The sequence below is a fragment of the Podarcis pityusensis genome, assembly GCF_964106645.2.
Source record: "Podarcis pityusensis genome assembly, chromosome: 14".
Lineage (NCBI taxonomy): Eukaryota > Metazoa > Chordata > Lepidosauria > Squamata > Lacertidae > Podarcis > Podarcis pityusensis.
Window position 1 is genome coordinate 27,885,009 of NC_138039.1, and position 12,463 is coordinate 27,897,471.

At 43.6% G+C, this 12,463-nt stretch overlaps 1 protein-coding gene across 10 annotated transcripts in view; it reads right to left on the bottom strand.

Moving 5' to 3' along the window:
* Positions 1 to 12,463, bottom strand: part of MAP2K5 (mitogen-activated protein kinase kinase 5) — a 125,689-nt gene that overhangs the window by 49,308 nt on the left and 63,918 nt on the right. The window lies entirely within an intron of this gene.

Sequence of the window (12,463 nt, forward strand, 5' to 3'; positions counted from 1 at the left end):
GCATGTAAAATGGACAGAGATAAAACGAGGAGACGCTGAAGCAAAAATAACCTCTAAACATGGAGAACAGCTATATTTAGAACAGACAATCACACAGAAGAAGAAGCCTGTTAATACATCTGGTGGCCTACGCACCCACCAACCCTGCCCACCTCTGATACCCCCAATCCTAATTCAGTGTATTTGGATGAAGAGAGAAAACAGTGTGAAGTGAATAGCATGAAGAAAGCACCCAAGACGCCAGAGTGTGGACACTGGTCATATTCTCACAATACATTGAAAGCATCACTGTCCCACTTTAACAGCCATGTCTCCCACCCACCCCTCAAAATGAATGATTCCTGTGCACTATAGTTTGTTAAGGGTGCTGGGCATTGTAGCTGTGAGTGGGGGCTCCCCTATCAATTCTCAGTAACGCTAACAAACTGGGCTTCCCAGGATTCTTTGGGGGAAGTCATGACTGTTAAAGTGGGACAATAATGCTTTAAATGTATCATGTTGATGTGAAGAGTGTCAAGAGCGGAAGCTGTAACTGAGGCCCTTTCTGGTTTTGAAATGCAACCCTCATGAGACCACAACATTGTGCTCCATGTTAACTAACAAGGAAGAAGCACCAGCCTTTGGGTCTCTGCCCACTGTAGGTAACATGGATTAAAATCTTCACGTCATTCATAAGCCACGGGGAAGAGTTTGTCTTTCCATCATGGCTCTAAGGATTGAAGGGCCCTTAAAGGGTGCCAAAGGGTACCAAATCCAAGAGAAGTGATTGCTCCCTCCCTGTGGGCCACTCAGGCACAGCTCAGTTCTGTGGGGCTCTGAGTCTTTTCGGTCCTTTCAGAGGCCATATGCTGTCACTCCAAAAAGGATGCACAAGGCCCAGAGCAGCTCATACAGCTCCACCGTCCAGGCCTCACCATTCCAAGCCAGGGTGGTTTTGACTCCTCATTTTTCACAACAGAATACTTCACTGATGCTCTTCCACAGATGTTCACTGGGTTTGTGTAGAGTAGCAATTAGGGTGTTGGGTGTGGGAAAGCATATACATTTCATTAGATGGCTTTGGCAAAACCACTCTTTTTCTAGATTGCCTTAAAGGGTTGTTTTAAAAGAGGAAGCATACTACGTTGCAATCTGCACTGATCCTTTGGATACACAGTGAGTAAGAATTCAAAACCAGCACCCTCATAAAAATGCTATTTTTGGTCTAAAACTTCCTTGCCAGAAGCGTGAACATGCCTGCACACAAAACGCAGTTCAACATCCAGCACAACATCAAGACCCTTAAATGTTATGCAAATTAATACAAAAGAGGCATGCTTATACAAATTAAGCACATTTATGCAAATATAATTTATTTTGAATACAGAATTGGGTTTCATCAGTATAGAAATTGTTATTTTTGCATATAGAATGCAAACAAGTCTTGACTATAATTTATTTATTTTAAACACAAGCCCCTCTGTTGGGATTTGCTTCAATTGTGAAGAGGGAGCAGCACCCAAGCAGCAAGAAACCCAATTCAAGAACCATTGTTCTACTGGGCTAAGCAGAGTCCTCCCCCCTCTCCAAGATTGTCAAGGTATTATAAATTAAGAAACTCACAAAAGAGCCTGTAATCTTCCCCGAAATAGCCTGCAGATATGTCACTGTACTAAATGTGTTTCAGATTTAATGAAGCTTTAATGTCCTTTTTAATTTTGCCTGTTTCAGTATCACCAGGGGTCGAGCAAGGCAATCAGCACTCAAGAGGATGGTTTGGTTTAAAACTAGGAAAAAACTCATTTGCTTATGAGTTGCACTGTATTTTCTTAATTAAATTTACTGAGTAAAATGGTTTTAAGTTCAACCAACCAATGACCTCTGTATGTAGATTTAGATTTATAAATAGGCCAACAGCTAAAGCATAGAAGCCAAAAAACACACAAAACAAAACCCAACCATGAAAACAAACAGATTAGGGCTTTGCCAACAGGAGAATTGCCTCCATACAACAGAAGCCATTTGAACATAAAATGATATATAATCCCGAGAGGAAAATTGAAAAGATAAAAGCACACAACTTAAGACAGTCAATCAGAAAAGTCAACCCGTTATATCGCAGTTTTGGGAACATATTCCCATTAGCCCTCTTAGCTTTTGAATCCTCCTGGCTTGACAAGTTAATAGATCGGTGCCTCAACACAGTGGAACCCTCCTTATTTGAATCTCGATTATCCAACACGCTTGCTTATTTAAATTCATCGCCTACTACATTTTCATCCAAAATGTCACTTCTGAACACACTGGCTTCCCATAGTTCCTCCTTGCAGCAGCCACATGCTCAAGATGGTCCTATGAAGAGGTCTAGACTTCACATTCTGTGGATTATGCAGAAAAGTAAAGGACACATTTGACAAAATGCCAAGCATTCCCTGCAAAGGATAAACAAAACCAAGCCCTGCCTTAGTAATTTTATTCCTGAAATGCAAGACCCCTGAGCATGCTGAGCTGAGACAAATCTTGGAGTTATGGAAAGCGGGCAGTGACCAAGTGAGCTCTGTAGATGCAAGTTCATTTCTAACAGCCCTAAAACATATGCAACAGGTAGGAGATTAAATTTTGCCATCCTCAAGCTGCTACACCACAGTATCTGATCCACTGCAACGTCACAGTGGCTCTGAGGTACCACTCCTGTGCAGTTCCAGCATCCTCTCCAACGTACCAGGAGATCCACCTCTTAACAGTGTGATCAGCTTCCTTGTCACCCCCGTCACCCAAGCATGACCACTCCTAAGCCATCGCTTATGCAGCTGGGGCTGCCCTGACCATCTTGCAAAGGAGCTATGCTCAGTAGTGGAGCATGTGATTTGCATGCATAAGGCCCCAGATTCAACCACTTGCCCTCGCTGTTGGGTTGGCAGGGTTGGAAAAGATCTCTCTCAACCTAACTCCTTGGAGAGCCAACACCAGTGGAAACAGACAGCACTGGGCTGATTCAGTATAAGGCAGCTTCTAAGATTCAAATGAATCTCTAAATCAGGGCATGATGCCTCAGTGACTTGCTAGTAGAATTGAATGACAAAGATAAGTGTGAAGTTATTTGTTATGTCCATGATTAAGAATAGTGAAAGGAGGTAACACTAAAAGCTTTAACATTCACAGAATAGTATAAACCAAGGATGGGGCAACTGTCCCCCAGCCAGCCCAGTAGCTGTTGGACTCCAATCCTCATCAGTCCCAGGCAACATGGCCAATGGTCACAGATGATGGGACTGTAGTCCAACAACAGATGGAAGGCAGCAGATTCCACACCCCTGGTATAATGGGTGCTTTTGAATTATGGTGCTGGAGGAGACTCTTGAGAGTCCCATGGACTGCAAGAAGATCAAACCTCTCCATTCTTAAGGAAATCAGCCCTGAGTGCTCACTGGAAGGACAGATCCTGAAGCTGAGGCTCCAATACTTTGGCCACCTCATGAGAAGAGAAGACTCCCTGGAAAAGACCCTGATGTTGGGAAAGATTGAGGACACAAGAAGGGGACGACAGAGGACGAGATGGTTGGACAGCGTTCTCAAAGATACAAACATGAGTTTGACCAAACTGCGGGAGGCAGTGAAAGACAGGAGGGCCTGGCATGCTCTGGTCCATGGGGTCACGAAGAGTTGGACACAACTAAACGACTGAACAACATGCTGCTTTTCAGTGGTGACTTCCTATTTACACAACCCCTGGTGAGGTGTATCTGTCTCCATCAGTACTGAATTTTACAAAGAACTTGAAAACATTCTTCTTTACGCAGGCAAGTGATGTCTGAAGGATACTGTTCCTGGCAACCCTGAGATCACTGGATGAGATCATGTTTTTAACTGTTTTTTGACTGTTTTAACTGTAACTGCTTTTAGAATGCTTTTTTAAAAAAATAAAATATTTTTTGCTGTGAATGTGTTTGTTTCCCTGGATTTCTTCAGGAGGAGGGGTCAAACAGAATACACATCTTTCTATCCTACCATGAAACTTTCAACATACCTTCAGTTATAGCGACCTTCCAAGGTGCATTCGGCTGCTGGGGGAAGGCACAGACTGAGGGGCACTTAGAGGAACACATGCAACAGCAGTTCAGTATTAGAGAACACACTTTGCATTTCATGAAGAGCTAAGTTCACTCTCCAGCATCCTAGGGAAGCATGGCCGAGAAAGACGTGCCTCAGCTTGACACTCTGGAGAGGTGTGGCTGCTGGAGGAGACAATGCTGAACTGGATGGACCAATGATCTGATGCAATATAAGGCAGCTTCATACATTCATATGCAAGCAAGCCAGTCATCAACGTTTTTTCAGAGGTCTGGGAGCATCACCTGCCTTCTCTGGTCTACTGGCAGCAAGAGGTACCCCAAGGTGGTCTTGTTGCAATTCCACCTTTGACTAGTTCTGGGTAGCAATGTACTCATTAAATCCCAGCTTAACATCCCTCAAATGGCGAGTTCAAGATCCACTGCAGGCTTGAGTCCTGACACTAATGTAAGCAGAAAGCCACTGAGGCAAGGGCATGCTGAATATTGTTTTTAAGGACAATGATGCTATAAAGTCTCCTGCCCACCCTTCTTTAAATTACTCTGTGCGACTTGCAAGTTTGTTTGGCTTTTTAATTTACAGTTATACTGAAGAGCACAGGATGGCTTTATTTAGTTGCATTCCATGTTTCTCAGCATAACTGCAAATTGAAAATAAGCACTTACGATACTGCTTGTGATCGAGCTAAAGAAGAACTTTATAGTCTGAAATGTTCTAAAATTTGTTCTTAATTACTTTGTGCACATTTTACACAATTAAATTTCCATCTCAAGATTTTGCATTTAGATTGTGCACTGCAGTTAAACCCTCAATTTAGAGGAAAGCAGCCGACAGTTTGGAACATTCAGACATTGGAAACTTTTTTAAAAAAACAACAGACCAAACAAACCCAGACATAACAACTGGATTACCTGAAACTCACATGGTAAGATTTCATTTCCGAGACCAATTTGTAGATTTCTAGATTCAAGGTTTAAAATCGCCTTAACATTCCACTGACAAAGACCCTGATAAATATTAAATACTGCAAGAAGAAGCCCTATCGTTTTTCCTTCCTACCTATACCAATTCCACTGTCCTCTTATTGCTCAGTTTAAAAAAGAATCCAGGAGGATATAACCGCAATTTACTCATGTTAAAGTGCTTTGGAGGTTAAATTGGCAACAAAGAACAAGAGACGCAAACCACCTTGAAATAGGGTTTCAATTAAATGAGAAGGATTTAGTAACACAGGTCCAAAAGAAAAAAAGGGGGGGAGAGTTACAAATTAATTTAATCTTCTGCCTATAGTTCGCAGCTGCACTCCAAAGTGTCTAGGGCTTAGAAACAAAGCAAGGCAAGGCCACTGAGCAGAGGAAGCTTCCATTTTTAATGTACAAGACCATTAGCTGATAACTTGTGGAATGTGCGACCCTTGCAGAGGGCCATGAGCCCGAGTAACAGAGACAGATGAAATGACACGTCTGTTGGAGGCTGCACCTAGGCTAGGGAGAAAGGCCACCAGACCAAGCAAGAAACATGCTCTCTGGGACCTCCAGACAAAAGAGATTAAACCCCAAGTTTAATTCACTTTCACTAAAGCCTTATAAATCAAAAAGAATCACCCAGTGCTGCTAAATTCTGCATACACTCACCCAATTACTTTAGGTACGGATGCTCCGTTTTTGAAAAGGCTGTTCCTGATGTAAAGCCTGGGATCTACCTGAGATGAGAGACCTCCAGCTTCAAGTTTGGCTGGCAAGTTGAAATCAATGTATTTAATTCAAGTCCTGGAGAGGAATTCCTGGTGTCTAGAGGCTAAGGCTTTGGTGCTCTGCATAGCCCACTCCCCCAGTAGTTCTCCAGTTGTTTTGGACTCCAATTCCCATTAGTGCCAATCTCAATGGCCAATGGCCAGCAATGATGAGATGTATAGTCCATAAACATCTGGAGAGTCACAGAACAATGTAAGAAGAGCTCTTCTGGATTAGCTCAAAGGCCAATCTAAACCAGCTCCCTGTTCTTGCAGTGCTGCACTTCTCACAGTCTTTTGTAGTGTCCATGTTTAGTTCTGCTTCTACTTCCCTTCCCTTTGTCTATCTGCCCCCGAGTCGTATTTGAGATTGTAAGCAACCTGGAGCAGAAAGCCATCCTCTAGGACTCTGTCTAGCACCAGGCGCACTGATGGTGCTGTAGAAATAATAAATGATGTGGAAATGCAAAGAAATGGAATTGTAAAGTGCAAGGTCCTGCTGGCAAATCAGACACAGTCCTGCTCAGAGCCAGCCTGCCCGTGAGGCGGGCTGAGGCAGCTGCATCAGGCGGTGGAACACCAAGAGGCGACACCCCTTCTGCCCCTGGCTGAGAAGCGGTGGCAGCAGTGGCTTCTGCCAAGATCTTGTGAGATCTCACCAGAAAGTGCTGCTGTCACGGCCACTTTTTGCAGGCGCTGCCACAAGACTCAGGTAAGGGAGGCTTTGGAGGTGCAGAGGTGATGAAACAGGACGCGCCACCCCAGTTCTGCTCCTTCCCAACTCTCCCAGCTTCTCTTATTGGGGGAGAGTGTGAAGGGAGATGGGACTTGAGCTCCCAGCCTGCTGCAGATTTGGCAGGATAGGACTGCCAAGACCAGGGTGCTAGTCTCTTTGTACGCTGGTTTGCCTTAGGCACTTCTGTAACAAAAAAGGAGCTTGAGTAGCAATAAAGATGGCTAATTAGTTGAGTTTCAGAATCCGAGTTTTGTTTAGAGATGGATTTGTAGGAAGACCACATACATATTTCTTTCACTGCTCGTACACCTCTCTGTTCACATAATTGCGTTATTTATTTCCTCAGCACAAAGCCTGCCTACTGTTGCCGAGCAATGAATGCCGGAAAAGAAATGATGCATTGAGGTCTCAACCTGGGCAAACTTTACCTAAACTTATACTTTATTGCAGCTTAGTTCACAATCTTCCCCTAATATAGGGTTACCTCCCAGCGCAGCAAGCGGATAAATCATTCTGGAATATTACTCTGGCTAAGTTTCACTGTGACTGGAGCATATGCGCTTCCAAGCCTCGGAAGCAGAGGCCCATAAAATACACTAATTACTAGAAGTTATGGTCACTGGGTGATTGATAGCACTCTGCAAGGCAACTTCTTCGTTCCCAGCTTTGCTGATGGGCCTCACCCGCCACGGAGGAGGCAATTATTAATTCATGACCCAGGCCTTGGGCAGTGGAACCTTTACTTCCAATTCTACCCCCACGAAAACCACCACAAATGCTGGACATCAGCTTTTGTTGTGACAATGGAGAGGTTGCTTTCAACAGACGACCTTTGTTTGGCAAAAATCACAAGGGAAGAACTAGAATGGTCTGTTTCTTACACACCACACCACTGATTACAAAATTCAATTGGTCCATATGCATCAGCCTGTCTCCCAGTGTGCACATCTCCAACACCAGTGTACATGGAACCGGTGGAAACTACTGTTCTATAGTCACCTGAATGTTTTAAAAGGGCTGGTTTTCAGCTGCCAAATCCTACATGACTTGACCTCTACATAGCTCAACAGCCTCCCCTCCGCCTCCACAGAGTCTCCATGGTCAACCAAGAGCGCCCTCTTTAGCCTACCATCTGTGTGGCAAGCCTAGATAAAGGCAAACAGAGAAGCTAGCTCTGCAATATTCTTCCTCTTGAGATTCAGGAGTAACCGAGCAATGTAAAACTTCTCATGACAAGTTACAGAGCCATGCAAATGCCAAACAATTTTTATGTTTAAATTTAGAGCGTTTTATAATATTTTATGTTGGATTAGTTTATTTTTTAACTAGTCAACAAACCATCACAGAGCAAGAGTTTAACAAAAGGTAAGACAACAACACATTCAGTAAAATCTACACACTCAGTATGCATGAAGAAAACTTGCAAGTCCGCATCTCCCTAGCAAGGCGCAGAATTCACCCTTAAAATTTTCCCTAACTTCAATTACTACAGACAAAGAACACACAAGCTACATGTCTATCATGTCCACTTCTAATATCTAAAAGTTTTCCTCATCTGCAACTGTCTCTGTCTCATTTTTTTTGAAACAGAGCTTCCCCCCCTTCTTTATACATACTTCAGAGAAGTCTAATTTTGCCACAAAGGATGAGAACTACTTCCAGAAGTAGTTGCTCATTTCCTCTAAGATTTCCTTAAGAGGACACCAAGGTTCACTGAAGATAATTTTTAATCAATAGTTTAATGTCGTTTTATATGCCACCGTTTGTATTGTTATTGTAGCCCAGGGGTGGCCAACATGGTGCCCTCTAGATGTTCTGGACTATGACTCCCAACAGCCCCACTCAGCATGACAAGTGATCAAAGAGGATGGGAGTTGTAGTCCAAAACACCTGGGGGGAACCATGCTGGCTACCCCTGCTGCGGGCAGTTCACCTCTACATAAATAAGAGGAAACTAGATTTCCAGGGTGGGGAGGCATGATCAATAGTGGTAAAAAGCAAACAAACAAACAAACAAACAAACAAACAAACCTCGATAAAGACCAAAAAGTTAGCTTGTGTATCCAGAAATAGTCCAAAGGAACAACAGGGGGCCACCTGCATGAACTCAATAAGTAAGAGATATGCCCTTCAATAATTCAAAGTAATACAAAACAATTGACTGTAAAAGAGAAAGAAATGATGTTTTCTTTTCTTTGCCAGCTGTCAGATCAGCTCAGAGCGTCATATGGGGAAAGTACCAGCTCTACAAAACAACATTCTCCACTATTAGCAGCCTAAACAGAAAGGCAGAGTCCATTCTGCTTCCAGCAGAGCTTGTGTTCATTCTTACCTAACACATGCAAAATCTGGCATCAAAACAAAGTTCCCATTCAGAAGACACTATTTCTCTCTCAAGAAACAGGTTCTGGAGATTGTAATATCACTTCTGGAGAAGATACCCTTTGAGTGCCTTTGCCTATCAAGGTGGTGTTTGTGGACGTGCATAGTATTAATTCAGAAATCGGACAGTCAGAACTGGAGTCAGCAGCAACTGCATATGGATGAGAAAGGAGTTGGGGTCAGGGAGAGAAGGTACTGGAAGGATAATAAAAGACTCAGAGGCTCTGGAGATCTGTTTGGGCAGCTCTGTGGGTTGGACGTAGACTAGCTTTTGGCAATCCAGTGCCCTCCAGATGTTTAAACCTACAACTCCCATCTGCTTCAGCAAGCACAGCTGTGTTGGCTGGGGCTGATTGGAGTTGTCGTCCAAAACGTCCAGAGGGCACAGGTCGGCAAAGGCTGATGTGAACTAAGAGATTTCTCTTGAGGCACAAGGCACCAACAGCTTATATTATTAATATATAGTTTTAAAGCTGTAACTCAATTGTTTTGGTCTGCTTGTTACCATAATGGAGTGACTTGCAGCCATCAAATCACTATCTGGTTCCTTGGATAGTTGGTTATAAAATAGTGTTTGGGTTTTTTTTAAAAAAAAAAAGTCTAAGGAAGGTTGGAAATGTGGCATGGAAAATAGTTAAAGCAATTTAAAACAAATCATACCGTAGGTACTGAAATGTGCCCAGATCCATCTAATGTGTTCAATTAACAACTACTTAAAATCTTCAAAGAAAGAATGGGGAAATAATGCCACTCTAAATGGGATTAGTTAATACTGACCTTCTATCTTGCAGAAGCAGACACAGAATTAAAAGGGGAGTGACAAGACAGCCTGAATTTCCAGCAGTGAACTGAAAGCAACCACTGGCCATGACTTTCTATGGAAGCAGACAGGACCACATCTCTACAGTGCAAGCTCTCTTTGCCTGGTACTGGAAATCTGAAAGGTGGGCATAATCAGTGCCGGATTTACGTATAAGGTAAACAAGCTTTAGCTTAGGGCCCCATTCTCTTGGGCCCCCCCAAAAAATTTAAAGGAAAAAAAACTGGATGTACATTTCCAAAATATAATATAAAAAACAAATAAAATAGCTTTAGATACCTATTAAGTCCATAAATTACCATATAGCGTAAAGGTAAAGGGACCCCTGACCATTAGGTCCAGTCGTGGCCGACTCTGGGGTTGTGGCGCTCATCTCGCTTTATTGGCCAAGGGAGCCGGCGTACAGCTTCTGGGTCATGTGGCCAGCATGACTAAGCTGCTTCTGGTGAACCAGAGCAGCACACGGAAACGCCTTTTACCTTCCTGCCAGAGCGATACCTGTTTATCTACTTGCACTGTTTATCTACTTGCACTTTGACTTCGAACGTGCACGTGCTTTCGAACTGCTAGGTTGGCAGGAGAAGGGACTGAGCAATGGGAGCTCACCCCGTCGCAGGGATTCGAACCGCCGACCTTCTGATATGCAAGTCCTAGGCTCTGTGGTTTAACCCACAGTGCCACCCGCGTCATATATTCAACACAAAAAACAGCGACAATTTGTTGTTGACAAAGGACAGCTGGACATATAAAGGGCCCCATCACCATCAGTAGCTTAGGGCCTCAGCAAACCTAAATCCGGCCCTGGGCATAATGAATCTAGCAGCAAGTGTGATGCACATTGGGACCAGGGCCCTGCGACAAAGTAGCAGGACCTAGGACCATATGAAGTTGCCTTATACCGAATCAGACCAATTGCCCCATCTAGCTCAGTACTGCCTATACCAGTGTTCCCCAAACTTGGGTCTCCAGCTGTTTTTGGACTACAACTCCCATCACCCTTAGCTGGCAAGATCAATGGTCAGGGATGATGGGAATTGTAGTCCAAAAACAACTGGAGACCCAAGTTTGGGAATGACCTACACTAATGGTCAGTGGCTCTCCAGGGTTTCGGGAAGGAGTATTTCCCAGTGTTACCTGGAATTGAATATGGGACCTTCTGCATTCAAAACATGTGATCTACCACTGCAATACTGAGGGTTGCATTGTTTTAAGACATGGAGAGCCAGTGATGGACACAAGGGCATTCCTAGATTACATTGTTATTGATAACAATGCTGAAGATAACTAATAATAATGATTTAACACTTTTCAGTGTGAGACCATAAGCTGTTTTGTCACCCTGCGCCTGCATGGTATGTACTAGAAAAATGCCACTTTCTGGTGACCAGACAGAAATGTCAACATGGGGAAGAAGCTCAAACAAAACACCCTTAACAATCGTTGCAAAAAGCTCTGGGGAGGTTTTACAACACAGAGGAGACAACAGTGGCCCCAGCACAATATTACAGGACTCATAACTAGGTCCCAAGAGATGCCTCACGCCTCGCTTGTTGCTGTCCAATTTATCTTTTTTAATAGTACCAGGAAAGGGGGGAAACCCACCAATCCTCATGCTTCAGTTTTCGAAGCAAGAACGTTTCAAGAAAGGCCAGCCACTTCCACCAAAACATTTCCCATGGAGATAAAGCAGCCTTCCCCAAACTAACGTTAAGGGTATAAGAAAAGTCTAGCTGGAGCAGACTGGTGTCTGGCATTCTGTTCCTTCAGTGGCCACCCAGATGCCCCAGAGAGAACCTGAGTGCAAAAAAGCTCTCCCCACTTGTTCCCCCCAGCAACCAGCATTCAGAGGGATGTTGCTTCTGATAGCAGAGACAGTACACAGCCATCGTGGCTAGTAATAGTAGTAGGATTTATTGGGAAATAAATTGTGAAAGGCTTAATTTTCAACCTGTACTGGGCCAGGACTTGCATCTCCAAGGAATTAACACCCTCCAAACCAGAAGTCCCCTACTGTGGGCTTGTCAGAGTGAACTGTAACTTAGGGAGGCTTGATCATATGATGCTGCCTAATACCATGTCAAACAACTGGTCCATTCAGCCAAGTACCATTTACTCAGCCTGGCAGCAACTTTCCAAAGGCTCTGACAAACAATGTTTCTTCCCAGTCCTAGCAATGCCAGCAGATGAACCTGGGACCTTTGACAAGCAAAGCACATGCTCTACCACTGAACTATAGCTTTCTCATGTATCTACACCTGTAATGTAACACATTCTAAGCTTCCTTCTCTCTTCCACTGATTTTCTCAGATATTCTCTGGGTCAAAACCTGCATAAGGCCTATTTGCCGTTTACTGTTTACCACCCCCTCCCCTTCAAAATAAAGTAGCTTTAAGATACAATTGCGTCCTGCAACTTCTTTTCCTTCAAAATGGAAACAACCCAATGACACACACTTTTTAAAAAGTGAGAATAGAAACATGAAGGGTAGTTTAGGGTACACAATACGGAGCAAAATGGATAAATAGTCTGACTTGGTAGTGTTAGGATATTTCCGTTCCACCTTAAAAGGGAGCAGGCTTTGTGAGTCACAGAGTCTGTGCATTTCCTGTTCACAGGATGTTTTCTATTGCTTTCGTTTCTCTCTCTGTGTCTGGAGACACCGAAGCAGGCAGTCATGTTTTTCTTTGTTCTGATCAACGCTGAATAAAACTTGTAAATAATGCTCTCCTGAGTGCGACTTTGG